Raw genomic sequence first — 17,395 nt, 5'->3', positions numbered from 1 at the left:
GCGCGGAGTGTGTTCCTGCACGTGGTTACAGAGGACAGACTGTCCGAGCTTGGGGTGTGGTGCCCGACCCGGTGCTGTCCAGGGTGGGAAACTGAGTCCCGTGGTAGCAGTGGGCTCGGGGCAGGTGAGACCTCCAGAAGGCTTGGACCGCCCGCCCACCCGCCGCTCCTCTCCCGTGTGTGCTGGGGTAGTGAGGAAAAGGAGATTGGACATGCTGATGTTTTCATGATGCAAAGAACCAAAAATAAAATAAAGGTGGAAGGAGGCTTCCGGCGAGGGGGTGAGAGAGACCTGGGGGGACGTGGCCTTCCGGGGACGTGGGGAGGAAGGCCAAGGACCCTCAGCAGTAGGACAGATAAAGGAAGTGCCGCAGTCGGGTGGCCGTGTGGATGAATCCCACAGGTTGATCCCCAGGGCAGAAGCGGGACATGGAGCATGTCTTGCATGGGGAAGTTAAAAACGCCGGCAACCCGAATCTTTGGTGCTAGAAATCACAATCATAGCAGGGCGCCCGGGGGGGGGGGGGCAGGGGAGCGCTCAGTCGGTCAAGCGGCAACTCTTGATTTCGGCTCAGGTCATGATCTCAGGGTTGTGGGATCCAGCCCTGCGTGGGGCCCCATGCTCAGTGCAGACTGTGCTTGGGGTTCTCTCCCTCCCCCTGCTCATGCCCGTGCACGCACCCCCCACTCTCTCAAATAAATAAATAAATAAATATCTTAAAAAAAAAAAAAAAAGAAGCCACGATAGTATTCACTTTAGGGGGATCTTGCCCGGGACGGCCCTGAGAGAACCTTCTGGACTGTAGCGACATGGTATATGTGGAAAATTGTATTGTGTGATCCATTTTATTTATTTATTTAAGATTTAAAAAAAATTTATTTATTCATGAGAGACACAGAGAGAGGCAGAGACATATGCAGAGGGAGAAGCAAGCTCCCTGAGGGGAGCCCCATGCAGGGCTTGATCCCAGGACCCAGGATCACACACCTGAGTCAAAGGCAGCTGAGCCACCCAGGTGTCCCACGTAATCCATTTAAAATCAGTGTCCCAGTATGTTGACCCACCTGACTGTGGGAGTCTCGGTTCCACTCAGCTCTTTCCTGGGGCACCTCCTCCCAGAAATGGGCTGGGGCCTGTCACCCGGGAAGGGACTGGCACCTCTTGTTTTCCCCAGTCCTGGCCCACTTCTCCCGGAGGCAACCCCCACACCCATCCCCTGCTCCCTCCCCTGCCCAGACCCTGATCACTGTGCCTCTCCCCCCACAGCCAGAGGATCTGGAGGCGCCCAAGACTCATCACTTCAAGGTGAAGACCTTCAAGAAGGTGAAGCCCTGTGGTATCTGCCGTCAGGTCATCACCCGGGAGGGATGCACCTGCAAAGGTGAGGAGCTGGTCAGGCTATGGGGGATGGGGAGCACGTCATCATGGGAATGAGGTGGCCTGGGGCCCAGGCACATGTCTTTGGGTTCTGGCCTGGTGCCAGGTTCTCAAGAGGTGGGGAATTGCTGAGCACACCAGACAGCAAGCTTGTGGGTGTGTATGGATGACATGTGGCAGGTGGTGGGTGGCATGGAGATGGCATGTGGCTTGTGTGTGGATGCTAGGAAGACAGCATGTGGATGGCACGTGGAAGGTATATGGCTAGTAGCGTGTGGCGTGGGGATGACGTGTGGTTGGCATGTACTGGGTGTGTGGATGGCCTGGGGAGGGTGTATGAGTGGGGTTGTGACTGGCCCATGGATGTCATGTAGTTGGCATGTGGCGGGCGTGCAGAGGGTGTGTGGTGCTGTGTGGCAGTCATGTGGATGACACGTGGAGGTCCCGTGATTGGCATGTGGAGGGCATGTGGGAGATGTGTGCGTGCCATGTGGAGGTCCCGTGGATGACACGTGGAGGTCCTGTGATTGGCATGTGGCAGGCATGGGGGAGGTGTGTGGGTGGCGTGTGCCTGGCACTGGGAAAGATACCAAACTTAGGGGTGAGTTTAAGAGGCCTCAAATCAGACTGGAGGGAAGGCCTGGTGGCTGCTGGGCTTCTTTAATCACTGTCATCATGTGCTTCTGAGACGGCCTGGGGTTTGGCTGTCACTGTAGCCGGACAAGCCAGTGTCTTGCCCCAGATCACACATAAGATCAGCAGGAGGCCCCTGCGCCCCATCTTGGTGGCTGACACCTCCCCCACCCAGCTGCCCCACAGATGCCCTCCTCTGCCCCCACCTCCTGTCAGTCTCCAGGGCCCCCCAGTATAGTTGAGTCCCTGAGCTTCTCAGGCTGCCGGCCTCTCTCCCCTGGCGGGCGGCCCGCTGCCCCTCGTCTCCTGACCCACCCTCTCCAACCCACCGTCCTCGCCAGCTCTCAGCCCAACTCCAGGCAGATCTAGTTCTGTCCGTTCCCTGGAAACGGTCTTGGGAGCCCCCACTGCCCTCAAGACAAAACACTGACCCCTCCCTTGCCAGCTCTCTGGCCCATCCACCCCCGTGCCCCAAGCCCATACTCACCCGAGCCGCACCAGCTCGGCTTCCGAATATGCCAGGGGTGGCACACATGCCAAAGCGGCCGGGCTCTTTCTCGCCGTGGGCCTTTACTCACGTGGCTCTACCTGGACTCTCCCCTCCGCCTGTCCCTCCCCGCCGAGGTGTCCGGGAAGCTGGGCCTCAGCGAAGTGCTGGGTATTAGAGCCCTCGCGTGGCTCTCCTGCAGTGCTCGCAGGCCCAGCATCCGGCAGGTGCCGCTGTCACCCTCACTTTACAGGTGAGGAAACTGAGGCTCAGAAGAGTCCAATCTCTTGCCAAGGCTCACAGCCGGCTGGGTCCCGGTGGGGTTGTCAGGGGCTGTGCTCTCTGGGGGAGGGAAGTCTTCCTAGACTAGGAGTTTGGGCTGCAGGACGGAGCGGGAAGAGGGTGGGGATGTGCGCGGCGAAGACACTCTGGGCACGTCCTGCCCCGGGCAAAGGGGAGAGGTCAGTGGGCCTTAACCCAAGAGCTGGCACCCCCAGACCGGTGGAGGGGGCCAAAGGGACTTCCGCAGTACCAAGGTCAGCCGCGTGGTGGCACCCTCCTCCCGCGAGGTCCGGCTGGGGCGGTGGTGGGTGAGGGTAGGAGCTGGGAGGATCCTAATTGCTGGGGGCGGGTTTGGCATTTTGCCTGTGTCACCGCGGCCACCTGACCCCGCCCCCTGAACCTGCAGCAGTTAGCCCCCCTCAGCCTCCCCGACCCCCACCGGTTCCTTCCTTCCTTCCCCAGTGTGCCGTCCCTTCACCCCAGTGACCGCCAGCGCTGCCCTGATAGGAGGCAGCACAGGCCTGGGGCAGAGGGAAGTCCTGGCACTCGCTGTGTGACCTTGGGCACATCTGTGGCCGCATGTTCTGTGATGGTCTGTGGTCCTGGGCTCCTCAGTAGACCTGGCTGGAGGGCCTGGGTTGGGGAGGGGATGTGACCCCATGAGAAAGGAAGGCTCCCAAGGTGAGCTGTGGGTTTTCCCCGGTTTGGAGCCTGGCCCTGCCTGCGTGAACCAGAGTGGAGGGCAGGTGGCCAGTGGGCTGCCAGGCTGGTTTGGCAGCTCTGAGCGAGTTATTGAGAAGCGGGATGAAAGCTGGGACTGAAGTCCAAAGGCACCACCAGGTGTCAGGACTGGGCCATGGGAGGGGGCCCGCAAGGGAGGACTGAAGACTCCCAGCTCTACAGGCTCCGGAGTGCATTCTCAGCAAGAGCATTGGGGTCACCAGGTGTGAGGTCAGGGTGGGGCCACTGGGTGTACTGGTGGGAGACGCAGTTATGAGCCAACTGTCTGTGCTTTGCAACGGGGAGGTGGCACAAGATGGATAGACCCCCTTATCCATCCATCTATCCATCCATCCATCCATCCATCCCATCCAGGGCCACCAGGTATGGTCAGACAGGTTGTTCTCTGGCTAAGGGGATGATGGTGGACTAAAATCCAGGTCAGATTTTGTTCGCCAAGCCCAGGGTTTGCTGTGCTCTCTGGTTCCTTCTCTGGTCTTCAAGTCTGGGGTTACAGCGTGGCTGCCCTCTGGATTAGTGTCTGAGGGTGCTGAGGGGACAGGGTGTATGGAGCCTCAAGGCTCTGGCTCGCAGTCCCCCGGTGCTCACAGCGCTGAGGGAAGTCCTGCAGGCAGGGGCAGTGAGGACACTTTCCTAGATCCAGAGAAACTGGGGCGTTTGTCCTGTCTCCCTCCGGCTGCCCTGCTCTCCAGCTCGGACAATCCTTCTGCTCCCCGCCTTCCCGCATTTCGCTGTCTAATGTAATATGGCTGAGGGGGTCGGGGTGGGACCCGGGGGTGGGGTGGGGTGGGGAGAGGAGTCAGGGAGCCTGGGGTCTGGTCTGGGGGACTCACAGATGGACAGTGCAGACAAACTAAGGTGGCAGGATGTTGGGGCATAAGTGTGACCGATGAATAGGCGAAGAAGAGGTCACTGTGAGACGGCTGCCGGGCTTCTCCTTCGCTGAGCCTGTTTCCTCCTGTGTACCATGGGGTTAATGATAAACCCTGCCCTGTGTCCCTGGGGGGTGGTTACTGTGGGGAACACTGAGGTTCTGTGTGTGGCTGTAACACGAATACCAGTGTTACGGACTAGGGCTCCGTGTAGGGGAGACGGACGGATGAGACACTGGGAGGAGAGGAGGCCCCAGGCCTTTGTTAGTGGCCCTGCCACCCACAGGCTGTGTGACCTCAGATAAATCATGTCACTGCTCAGGGATTCAGCTTCCCCAACTATAGGGAAGGGGCTGGACCGAGAATGCTCACTGAGGCTCAGACAGTGAGGGTGGGGGGTGGGGGGAGGCCGGGAAACTCACTCGGGGTCTCTAAGGGCTCCATAGCTCTCCCACTGGAGGTGGCCACTTAACCCCCTGCATACACCTGTGCATGCATTTGATGATTGTGCACCTCTGGGCTGGATGTGGTGCCAGGAACTGGTGCCAAGACCCAGCCCCTGACCTGGGAACATAGACCTGCCATCAGACAATCACAGAATGTGGTGGCAAAGACGACGTACAGGTGTGTGTGAAAGGTCCTCTCTGACTTAGCAGAGATTTTCCTGTTGGGCTTTGTCAGGGAACGCAGATAGAGGCTGGGTCTTGAGGGTTGCGTGAGAGCTTCTCCGTTCACACGGTGGGTTTCCTAGAGCTCCTTGGGGCAGTGCTCTAAGGAGTCTAGGGCCTTGCCAAAGGCTGAAACCCCAAGGGAAGAGACTAGAATACCAGCTCAAGAGCCCAAGGGCTGCCAGCTGGGCCTGGATTTGGGGTTTGACTTAGTGTACTTCTCTTCTCAAGGCCTCTGATCAGCCTGGAAGGTCGGGGGAAGTCGTCTGCGGTTTCCCCAGAGTGGGATGCACTTGGGAAAGACAGTTAAGCTCTCAATGGGACAAATCTACCTAGAAGCCCTTACTGGTTGGATTTGGGGGAAACCTTGTTTCAGGGAGCTCTTTGTCCTCTGTTACTTCACTGGGGACCCCAGCGTCTCCCCTCTGAGGACCTCTTGGGAGTCATTGGAGACAGCCTGGTAGGGTGGGAAGACCCTGGGTTCTAGTCCTGGCTTGCCTTAGTCTTGTTCTGTGCCTGGCTGTGTGAGCTTGGGTGAGAAATTTAACCTCTCTGGGCCTGGCATTTGAGTTTCTCTAAAGGATGGATTGGACTAGATCAGAGGCTCTAAATTGTCATCCAAAATTTTGAACTGTAAGTTTTCTTTCTTTTTTTTTTTATTTGGAGGTACCTTAGGGACCTGAGAAGAGAGGAAAAAGGAGAAATCCAAGGGGAAGGCTTGAGGGGTTGGGGCCCTGCAGCCCCTGCCCACCTTAATCAGAAGAGTTGTGGTTTTAGCAGTTAAGTGTATCGGGAGGCGGGATGGACGGTGGTCTTGCACTTGGCCCGGACGTCCTGGATTCATATCCCGGCTCTGTCCCTTATTAGTAAGAACCTGAGCAGGTTGTGTCACCTCTAAAAGCCTCAGTCACCTCTCCTTTAAAATGCGACACATGGCACACCTCCCTCCTCGGGTTACTTTGGGGATCAAATGAGATAATATGTGCACATAAAGGGCTCAGGACACAGCCTGGCACAGAGCAAGCATTTAGTAAATGTTAACACAAGTTCGCTGAGGTTCCGCGTAAGAGTCCATCTGCATGAAAGTTTGAAAACCACTGGATGGGATGATCTAGGTTTCCTCTTGCTTGAACTTCAGAGCCACACGGACCCCCCCTGACCATCCCTTGAGATACCTTGTATTAAGTTGCGGTTCCCCCGGCCAAAGAAACAGAACCAACAGGATGTATGGATGGGTGGATAGATAGGTAGGTAGGTACCTGATGGATGGGTAGACAGATTATTTATTTTAAGGACTGGGCTCATGTGATTATAGGGGCTCGGCAAGTCCAAAATCCGCAGGGAGGGTTGTCAGGCTGGAGACCAGAGAAGAGTTGCAGTTCAGGTCCAACATCAATCTGCTGGGAGAGTCCCTTCTTGCTTAGGGAGATCAAGCCTTTGTTTTATTCAGGCCTTCACCTGATTGGACGAGGCCCACCCACGTCGTGGAAATCAATGTGCTTTACTCACAGTCTACTGATTTATTTATTTATTTAAAAGACTTACTTGTTCATGAGACACACAGGGAGAGGCAGAGACACAGGCAGAGGGAGAAGCAGGCTCCCGCATCGGGACTCCATCCCAAGACCTGAGCCGAAGGCAGATGCTGAACCACTGAGCCACCCAGGTGCCCCAAAGTCTACTGATTTAAATGTTAACCGCCCCCCCCAAAAAAAAACCCTCAAAAAAACCCTTCATGGAAACATCTTGGATAACGTTGACCAACTATGTGGTTTTGATAGCCTCCCCGAGCTGACACGTAATGTGAGCTCTCACGCACCTCCAGGCCGGGCCATGGAGCTAAGCAGGGCAGGGAGGGGCCGGGAGGCTGTGCGGGCAGGTGGGTGGCTGGGCCAGCCTGTCTGGCAGCTGGGGAAGGAGCTGAGGCCCACGGGGGGGGGGGTGTGGGCGGTTACTGCTGGGGTCAGGTGCACACCGAGGCTATGTGCTCATTTTCCGACCGAGGCCAGGAGGAAAAGGCCATTTAGATCGCAACAATGTTGGCTTCCTGTGTTCCCGGGAGGCAGGAAGCCACCTCGGGACAGAGTACCAGCAGCCCAGTGAGGCGGGAGCTGGCTCAGCGCTGGGGTTGGGGGTGCAGCTCTCCACCCCGGCAGGTAACCTGTGGACCCTTCCACACTCTGGGGCTCTCAGCTCCCTCTGAGGCCACCGGCTCAGACAGTGACAGTGTGTGTGTGTGTGGGGACAGTGACCCCTGGGCAGAGATGAGGCTCTCTGGGCTCCGTGGAGCTCGGGTTTGACAGGGTCACTCCCCAGGGGGCTTCATCTTGCAGGGTCACTGGTTTACAAGGCCCCGGCCCTCGCTGGGAGCTGGGGAGGCCACGGTCTGCCCAGGGGGTGCAGATCCTGGGATGTGCCTCTGGGGAGGACGCAAGCGTGAAGCATACCGGGATGGGAGGGCCGCTGTTTTCCTGCCCTTGTCCCCCTGCCCTGAGGAGCGGGACCCCGTGGCGCGGGCATCCCTGTCAACCGCTGGCTGGGCGTTCCCCCCACCACATCTGGGATGCGATCAGGGTTGGAACTCGGGCTTCCTTCCCTCCCCTTCCTTCCTTGGAGGAAGAGGCAGGTGGTGAACGATGAAGAGCCCAGGGGTACCACAGGCTCTCACCGCCGGCAGAGGCTTGAGGACCATGTGTCCCAGGGCTCAGCGACACAGGGGACCTTGAGGGAACGTGGGTGGACAGCAGGGCGTGCTGGGGACCAGAGGGTGCGGACGACTTGCTTCAGGTCACACAGCCCTATGGTGCACCCGGGGCTAGAACCGGGTCCCCCACTAGGAGGCATAACGCCAGCCACGGCCTTGCACGCAGCCCAGGCTGGGCCAGCCGGGTCTGCAGAGCCCGTCAGTTGTCACAAGGACGCTGTGAGGCAGATGCTATTACGGGCCGCGTCTTAGAGCTGAGGAAATGGAGGCTCAGAGCGGCTGAGCAACCTGTCCGGGCTCCCGGAGCATGACGGGCCTCTGAGCTGGGAGCCAGTCTACATGCAGCCGGCAGGGAAGCAGGTAGGTGGAGAGCCGGACCCGGCTGGACCACGGGGGCCGTTAGTACCGAAGCACCCAGAAAGCCCAGCTCGTGGTCCACACGGGCCCTCTCCCGGCTGGCGCTGGAGCTGAAAAGTGGGGCTCACCCGCCCTCTCCTGTGTCTGCCCCAGGCCCTCAACCCCCAGCCCCCAGCCCCCGTGGTTTAGGCTGGGAAGAATTCTTTCAGTTTCAAATTTCTTCCACACTTGTTAAGCCCCATCTGTAGGTCAGACCCTGTGCTGGGAGCAGGGGCAGGATGCAGAGCTGCCAGGTTGAACAGGACCCCACTGGGGGCACAAAGGAGGGAGGCACCATCTTCGGATGCCCGGTTATCCAGGGAGGGGCATTTTGAACGGGGCCTTGGAGGATGTATATGAGTTTGCCATTTCAGACCTACCAGACTCCATGTCCTCTTGGGGGAGCTCAGTGTGGCACATCTGTTGTGGGGCAGGGGCTGGAGGTGGAGGAAAGGCCTTGTGAGTGTGCTGAAGAGCTGGATGAGACAGTTGTCAGCAGGAGTGTAACGTGATCAGTTTGCACTTGAGAATGGCCTGTGGCTCCGTGGATTAAAGGGGGAGGAGGCTGGAGATGGAGACAGGGCCCCGGGAAGGATACTTGGTCTGAACTGGGGCAGTGGAGAGGAGCTGGTGGGAGGGACGGGGGGCCTTGACAGCCTTTTTGGAGTTACTTTCTGGGACGCGATGACTAATTGTGTGCTAGGGTAAGGAGAGGGAAGAAGGAATTCCAGAAAGGAGCATGCCTGTACTCAGGGGGGGAGAAGGACCGAGGAGATGGCCTCTGGCCCCAGTGTCGGGCATCAGCCTTTAGCCTCCCACTTTCTGAGGGATCCTGTGCTCTGGTTTCTGTGTCGGTTATCTCTAGCTACATCCCAGATCTGTCCCCAGACTGAGCAATTTACAACCAATATGAAGTCACGATGTCACGTAGTTTCTGAGGCTCAGGGTTTCCGGTGTGGTTTAGACCCTGGGTCTCTCGGGAGTCGTAGTCAGGACCTCAGCCGGGGGTTGTAGTCATCTGAGAGCCTGACAGGGGCTGGAGGATCCACTTGCAAGGTGGGTCAGTCACGCGCCTGCCAAGGTGGCGCTTGGCTGGTGGCGGGGCTGGGGGTGCTCAGCTGCCCGTCACATGGGCCTGTCTGCAGCGCTGCTTGGGTGTCCTCACCGCAGGGTAACTGGCTTCCCCCAGAGCTGGCGACCCCAGAGACGGGGGCTGAAGCCACGATGCCTTTGATGAGGGGTCACACTCCCTCATTTCTAAGTATTCAGCTGGGTACACCAGCCAGCCCTGTTGGCCATGGGAAGGGATTGCAGGAGCGCGTGCACACCAGCAGGCGGGACACACTGGCTGCCACAGTTTCCCTTCTGGAGCGCATTCGAACGTACCGTGGATCTGGGCAGTGAGAAGCCCGCAGAGTGGCATGCCCGAGTTTCACACGACAGCAGGGGACCTGCTGGTGAGAGTAGGAAATACTGCCCCCTGGCGGAGACCCGAGAGGGATGGCCCAGCCTGTGAGGGCACAGCCCCGGGAGGGCACTCAGCGCAACAGGGCCTCCGTGGGGGCGGGCGCAGGTGCGCCTCGGGTACAAATGCACCAGCGGAGCTGCTGGGAACCTGCCACTTGAGTGGAGTTTGCTGAGCTTCCGTCTTCTGGGCTGGGCTGGGGGGCTGCGGGCTCGGGAGGGCTTCATGGGCTCCCCACAGGAGAGCGTTCAAGGGCACACTCGGCATTCCAGCCTGCATGGAGCACTCGGCTCACTGTAGGGCAATTTGCCCGACGATTTCCCCACCTGCCCTCCATCCAAGGGCGTTCGTTGAGCGCATGCCCACTGTGTGACGGGCAGGGCTGCCCTGTATGGCCGTGCAGGCCGCTCACTGCCAAGGGCGCCTGCCCGAGAGCGAGCCACACTCCAGGTATAGAGCTGGGTCCGCCTGCAGAAGGGGCACTTTCGTGCCATTTCCATAAAGACGCTGTACTCAGCTGTGTGTCCAAGGGGCTGGTCTGTCCAGAGGGTAAGACTTTTCCTAATTTACACAAAGCTGCCATTTGCGGTTGGGGAAACCGTTCTAGCTACTACTGGGGATATGGTGTGAAGGAGACAGGGGCGCTCTTTGCCTTCCTGGGTCTGGTGTAGGGAGATACACTGTTCCTAAGGGAGCATATGTTGACTTCCGACTGTGAACTGTAGTAAGAGGAAAATTATCGGGGTGCTGTTGGGAAAGAATATTGGAAGTGCCTAATGTCACTTAGGTGGTCAGGAAAAGCCTCTTTGAGAGACAAACTTCAGTGGGTTCTAGAAGTAGAAGAGGGATTTGGCTTGGTGAACAATGGACAGCTGGGGTCAGGGAGAATGGTTTGGGCAGCCAGAACAGCAAGTGCAAAGGCCCTGAGGCAGGAAAGAGGCCGGTGTGTTCTGACTCCATACTGTCAGAAGTATGGAGTACGATACTTGAGGAAGACGGAGTCCTGGCTCTCATTGTGCTTTTGGTGTCTAGACTGGGGTTGGGAGGCCCAGACTGGACACCCAGGGAGGCCTTTTTGATGATTATGAAATGTTGGGGGCAGGGTATGGCTCAGGAAAAGGCTGAGAGTGGGGTGGGAATGATTAAGTGGGGGTACACATAAACTCCAGGGGAGATCTTCAGTCAGGTCCAACTCATTTATTAAGCCCCTACTGTGTACCAGGTATTGTGTAGGGTGTGGTGTGTGTGTGTGTGTGTGTGTAGAGGAGAGAGAGAGAGAGAGAGAGAGAGAGAGAAGGTCTTCCTTTGAAGGAGCTCACAGCTGTAGGAACCAAGGTGGCAGGGGGAGGGGGGACCTGCTGTGTGGTGATACCTGCCAGGAGGTAGGGAACAGTGAGGGAGGCGTCCAGAGGCAGGGCCGGGCCTTGATTAGCCAGGAAGGGGAAAGGTCCTTCTGTTTGGAGGTAGTGGCCCAGTAGGGCGTCCAACTGGCAGGAAGGGCCTTCCGAGCTCAGGCCACATGGCCCGAGGCTTTCTCAATTCCACATTCCAAGGCCAGAAAAGAAGGCATGGGGTGGGGGTGGGGAGTCTGCAGGGAACTTGCCACCCTGGGGTAGCGGGTGTGGGGCAAGAAGCAGAAAGGCTAGACAGAAGGACGTGACTTGGGTGGCCAGGGGTGGGTATGTCCTGGTGTGGCCAGGGGTGAGCTGGGCTGGGCGGCTGGTGGGGTCAGGAAAGCCTTGCTCAGCACCAGCTGAGTCACAGGCCTGAGCCAAGGCCAGGACTAGGTTCTGGGAGAACAAGGCCCCAGGCAGGGCCAATGGCCAAGTCGCATCCCAGACTCCACCCATTGTGCCTCCCAGCTTCCACTCCTACAGACCAATCAGAAGACTTGGGATGGACAGCCCTCTCTGGGCCTTCATCTGTGCCTCAGTCTACCCTTTTGCATTCTGCTGAGAATCAGGTTGGCTCAAAGCCAGAAAGGGGTTGGAAGAACTGTAGATCCAAGAGGCCAGGGCAGTAGACTGGGGCCCAGGGCTGTGACTGCCAAGGATTTAGGGTGGGGGCAGCTTGCCTCCCTCCTGGACCTCTGCTCTCTAACCAGTGCCCCTAACACCCGCCCCCCCCCCTCAGCAGGCCGTGGGCAGCTAACAAGGTCAGGTGGGTGCAGAAGCTCAGCTCAGTAGACCCCTCACTCCATCTGTGGGACTTGGTGGGAGGGGACCACTGAACGCCAGGGTGGAGGGCCCTGGGGGTGGGGCAGGTAGGGCTGGGACATTCCAGACTGAGGGAACCCCATAGGAAATTTGATTCCAGCTTCTGGTAGTGGGAGGGCAGAGTTAAGTTGGCTGTGTGTGTGTGTGTGTGTGTGTGTGTTTCAAATGATGCACAAGAACTCTGCGAGCCTGTGTAAGCATCTGTCCACATGTCTGTGTCCACATGTCTGTGTCAGGCTGTACTGTGAGGGTGTCCCGTGAAGTTGTGTGTGCTGGTGCCTCTGAATCAGAGGTGTCCCTTGGGGGGCGTGCGTGTGGGCATGAGGCTCTATATGTGTATGTGTGCACGTCCGGCAGTGCGTGTGGGGAGAGCGGCTGCTGGTGTCTGAGTGTGTATGGATGTAACTGTGTATGTGTGAGCCCCTCGGTCCCCTCCTGGACGCCGGTCGGGGCTGTGTGTCTCTCTGGGGGACAGTGAGTGTGATCATGGCTTCAGGGGTGCCGGCTGCCTGCCTGCCTGCCTGGTGTGTAAGGGAGACCCCCCACCCCCACCCCAAGCCCTTATTCCTTGGAGCCGCTGCTGCCCGGGGCCTGGGCCTGGGTCTGGGCCACCTCTGCCACACCCCCCGCCCCCCGCGGATCCAGGGGGAGTCGCTCCCCTCTCCCCCTCCCACCTTCTCCCCCACCCCTACCCCTGGGGCTCGGGCGATGGGGGGCTCAGCGCCTCCCCAGCCCGCAGGCCCCGCAGGCCCCGGGAGCTGCGGCAGCCGCCCCTCCCTCCTCCCCCTCCCCCTCCTCCCCCCTCCCCCTCCTCCCTCCTTCCCTCCTTCCCTCCCAGCGCCGGGTTCGGGCGGGGGTGGGAGGAGATTTCGCCGAGTTTCCATTTCATACCTCGCGGCTAAACTTTCTTTCTGTGTCTCGCCCTCTCGCAGTCTGCAGCTTCTCCTGTCATCGGAAATGCCAGGCCAAGGTAAGGGGCTCGGGGACCCGGGGCGGGGGCGGGGGCGGGGGCGGGGCGTCCCCTGGGCGTCCCCTGGACGTCCCCTGCCCCGCTCTTTGTTTATGCAAAGCTCCGCGGCCCGGAGCGGGCTCGGGTCAAGGTGAAGGCGAGGCCCGGGGTGGGGGCGGCAGCCCGGCTCCGAGGGAGGGGGGCTCGGAAGGTGTGTCCCCAGGTGGGGGCGGAGGAGGGGACGCTTTGCAGGGACCGCGGGCCGCACAGCCCCGTGGGCCCGGTAGGGGCCGTCTGCGAAGGTTGGGGATGGGGGCCCCAGCCGCGGGAGCCCCAAAGGCGGGAAAACCGGGTAGGTGGGGAAGTGGGCACGGGGTTGGAGGTCAGGGAAACCATCCTGCCTGCGGGACCGCCCGCTCACTTTACTGGCCAGGTGGCACTTTGGTCCTCAGTTTCCCCGTCAGTGTGTCAGGGCTGGTTCTGGTGGGCGAGGAAGAGTGAGGCCAGAAGGCCAGAGGGACTGCTGGGTCCTGGTTGGCCAGGCTCGCTGCAGCCTCTCAGGCCTGGACAGAGCGTGGGCTTCTTGGAGTAGTGGGTTATGATGGCTTATTTGGGAGGGAGGCTGTTGGGTGCGATGGGCTCAGCTCTCTGGAGGTGGAAGTGCCCGGCCCTACCTGTGGGTCTGCACCGTCCCCCACGTCCCTCCACTCCCCCCACCATGGCTCACCTTCTCCCTGCCCTCTCACCTCGCCTTTGCTGTCCAGGAAGGACTGCAGGGGATGGGAGGAGGAGGGAGCAGCTTTCAAAAGGATGCGCTGAGCACTTGAGGCCACTGTCTGGTGCATCTCCTGCTCTGCTTCTTTATCTACTGAGGGTGACTTTGGGCAAATCATGGAACCTCTCTGAGCCTCTGTTTCATCCTCAAGGGTATGGGAGTAAGAAAAGGGTCTTAGGAGACGACATGGGATAATGTGTGTGAAATGCCCAGTCCGGTGCCTGACATAAGGTAGGTGTTCAGAACATAGAAATTGATTATTATCAACTGGTAGCGTCAAGAGCCAAGTGTTATTTTGGAGGAGGGTGCTCACGGAACAGGCATCTAGATCTTCGAGGGAATCTACTTCCTCTCGAGTGACCTTGCCCAAGTAAAGTCCACGGGCTTGCTGGGGGCATCTCGCCATCTGCAAACTCCCGATGGGGGTGCCCTCCCAGCAGAGGTGCAGTGGGCACACCTGGAGAGCTGCTGCCCCTCCCATTGCCTACTGCTTTGCTGACTCTCTCAGGGGAGGGGGGGTGAGTGTCTGCTTCTCCCTCCATCTCCCTCCTGTTCTCTTCATCCAAGCAGAGCTTCTCCACCCTGAGCCCAGAGGCTGCGTTTTCTCGCTCCTCCCCTGTCTCCTCCCTTCCTCCCTTCGTTTCTGCACCTGCTTCTCTTAATAACAATGAGTGTTTGTACAGCGCTTCGGGCTTTAGAAGGCACTCCAGTGCATTATCTGATTTTATTCTTTTTAATTCCATCACAGCGTGAGACGGGCTGAAAGATCCCATTGTTGTACGAAGAAGGAAACTGAGGCACCCAAAGGGTGAATGACTTTCCCAAGGTCTCACAGTGTCACTCCTCATCTGACTTTGTCCCTGGGCCTTTGTGCTTCCTTCTAAATATCCCATCTTGCAGATGTTCCTTAACCCTTCTCTGCACCCCCTGGCCCCCCACTTTGCTTTCCATGTCTTGCAGCAGCAGATGCCTTCAGAGAGGATAAGGGGTAAATATACCGGCAGTGGATGGTCTGAGTCTGGGTGAATGGGGGCTGAGAGACCTGCGACTGAAGAGGTTTTCTTATACAACAGCCTCCTGTAGGATGACAGAGGGATGCCAAAGGTGATGTCCGGGGGCATAGCCTGCCTGGCAATTCTTGAGACTACTGCGGGCTCAGAATCCACCGGGCTGTGGCAATCCTGCTCTGCCTACCGCAGGAGGACGACCGAGAGGGTAGGGGTGGACTGGCGGGGCATGGCCAGCCAGACAGAAAGAGCTTTTTAGAGGATTTTCTTCTATAGGAAATGGGACCCACTGGTGGTGCGAGCTCCACCCAGCTGGCAAGTGTTTCCCCTAAAACCACAGCTCTTACTACCGCCCTGCCTTTTCCTCCTGCTGGAGGGCGATGTGAGCCCCAGAGCACACAGCAGAGCTCTGTCCTCTGGATTTTATAACCAGATCAGCCTGCAGGTCATCGTATCCATCCCCTTCCCTCTAGACAGGATTCATTAAACAAACGTTTATTGAGCTCTTTCCATGGGCCAGATGCTGGTCTAGGTGAACAAGACAGATAAGGCGTTTGCCCTCATGGGGTTGACATTCTCTTGGGGAAGATAGACAATAAATAGGTAAGCATGTTCTGAAGGAAATGAGCCAAAGCAGTGGGCTAGGGAGTGATTAGGCTAATGTGGCCCAGAAAGAACTTCTCAGAGGAAGTATTGTGTGAGGTGAGATCCTGAGATCCAAATGATGATGTTACACGATGATCTGGAAGATGGAGGAGCAAGTGCAAAGGCCCTGAGGTGAGATGAGCTTATCCGATGCTTGAAAGAAGGCTGTGTCACTGAAGAATAGTGAGCTCCGGAGCATTTTGAGTACATGAGATGTGATCTGATCTCTGTTTTGAGAAGGCTACTCTGGCTTTGAACAGGTACGAGGGTAGGATAGGGAGATGGGCCAACAGGCTGCTGGTGTTGAGCAAGTGAAGGAGGCTGGTGGCTTAACTCCATGGTGATCGCAGGAAAGGCAGTGAGGAGGGGCCAGGTCTAGAATACATTCTGGGGTAGAGCCCAGAGTTTGGCTGACGGATGAGATGTGGGTTGTGTGAGAGACAATGGGCCTAAGGATGACCCCCTGGGTTTTGGTCAGAGTCACTGGGTGCACGTGATTTCATCTGCTGAGATAGATGGAGTGTGTGAGAAGTTCCTAGGGAAGAAGATGCCAGGATTTCTGCTTTCCTTGATTTCTTATCTCGCAGCTCTTTTCCCATATACTGGAAATTTCTCGTGGATATGGGTCCCCTCCTGTCTTCTCAAATTCAGCCCGTGCTGGCCACCCTTATAGTGGGTGACTAGTTCTGGACACCTTAACATGTCACCTTCCGGACTGTTCTTACAGCGTGAACCCAGGATCTGATTTGAGAGGGACTATATATATATATACATATATATTTTTTTTGTTAAAAAATATTTTATTTTTTTTATTCATGAGAGACAGAGAGAGAGAGAGAGAGAGAGGGAGGCAGAGACACAGGCAGAGACACAGGCAGAGGGAGAAGCAGGCTCCATGCAGGGAGCCTGATCCAGGACTCAATCCCAGGACTCCAGCATCATGCCCTGAGACAAAGGCAGACACTCAACCACTAAGCCACCCAGGCATCCTGAGAGGGACTATATTATTTATATATACAGCAATATGATATAACAGTCTGCCCCTAAATTTAGCAGCTGAAAGCAGCAACAGACATTTCTTATCTCAGCTAGTTTCCAGGGGTCAGAAATTTGGGAGTGGTTTGGCCGGCTGGTCCTAGCCTGGGGTCTCTCACGAGGTGGCAGTCAAGATGTCCACTGGGGCTGTAGTTATCTGAAGGCCTGACTGGGGCTGGAGGAGTTGCTTCCAAAGTGGTTCTTGCATGTAGCTAGTGGGCTGCTGCTGGCTGTTGGCAGGGAGTCCTAGTTTCTTGCCACCTGGCACTCTCCATGGGGCTGCATAAGTGTCCTCACAACATCGTGGCTGGCTTTCTTAGAGCGGTGACTCAAGAAAGAGCAGGGTGGTAGCCACAATGTCTTCTATATCCTAACCTTGGAAGACAAACACTGTTAGGTTTACAATATCCTGTTGGTTGTACGGGTCATCCTCATTGGCTGTGGGAGGGACTTATATGAAGACATGAATACTTAGGGGCAAGAATCAATGGGAGTCGCCTTGGAGGCTGGCTGCGCAGAGGCCCAAGAGGGAGGGCAAGGTGGACCTGGCTCCTGGGGAAGCTGTGGGAGCGGTGGGAAGGGCAGAGAGGTAGGAATCAGACACACCTGGGCTTCAGCTCTACCCCTGCCTTCCAGCTACGCGAGCTGCATTGTAGAGGAATAAATGTACACCAGCACATAGTAGGCTCAATTTTCCTTCCTTGAGCCATAAGCGAAGACTGGAAGGGATCTCAGAGTTTCTGTGTCCAGTTCTTTGCCACTTGGACCTGCTTGAGAGAAAATGCTCCATGCTGGTAGAGGAGGGGCCTCAGAGTAGATGTTAAGTATCTGTTTATCGCACAAAGGAGGGCTGAGATTTGGGTTGTACCCTCAGCTTCTAGAATAGTGCCTGACTTATAGTAGGGGTTCCAAAGAAGGAGTAAAGGAGTGGAGCAAAGGAATGTTGAGGAACAAGAGGTTCCTATTTAGAGAGGGACTGTGGAGTGGGGTGAGTGAGGGTGTGGGAGCAGGAGAGAAGGAGCAGCAAAATCATTTCATAATTTCCTTCCAAAAAGCCTTCCGACCTTCCGACAGAGACTCACACTCCACATAATTTTAGTCATTTACATTTTCTGGCTGCTGTCAAGTACACACATCAATGTT

The 17,395-nt window shown here is 57.3% G+C and overlaps 1 protein-coding gene across 1 annotated transcript in view; it reads left to right on the top strand.

Annotated features, from left to right (window-relative positions):
- TNS1 (tensin 1) overlaps positions 1-17,395 on the top strand; it is a 229,151-nt gene that overhangs the window by 42,450 nt on the left and 169,306 nt on the right. The window contains 2 exon segments of the mRNA XM_055345038.1: positions 1,267-1,381; positions 12,774-12,811. The gene's annotated coding sequence lies outside the window, so the exon portion shown is untranslated.

Source organism: Nyctereutes procyonoides, unplaced genomic scaffold, assembly GCF_905146905.1.
Source record: "Nyctereutes procyonoides isolate TBG_1078 unplaced genomic scaffold, NYPRO_anot_genome, whole genome shotgun sequence".
Classification (NCBI taxonomy): Eukaryota; Metazoa; Chordata; class Mammalia; order Carnivora; family Canidae; genus Nyctereutes; species Nyctereutes procyonoides.
Note: the sequence above shows the minus strand (reverse complement) of the source record. Positions and strands in the feature narration are given on the sequence as shown.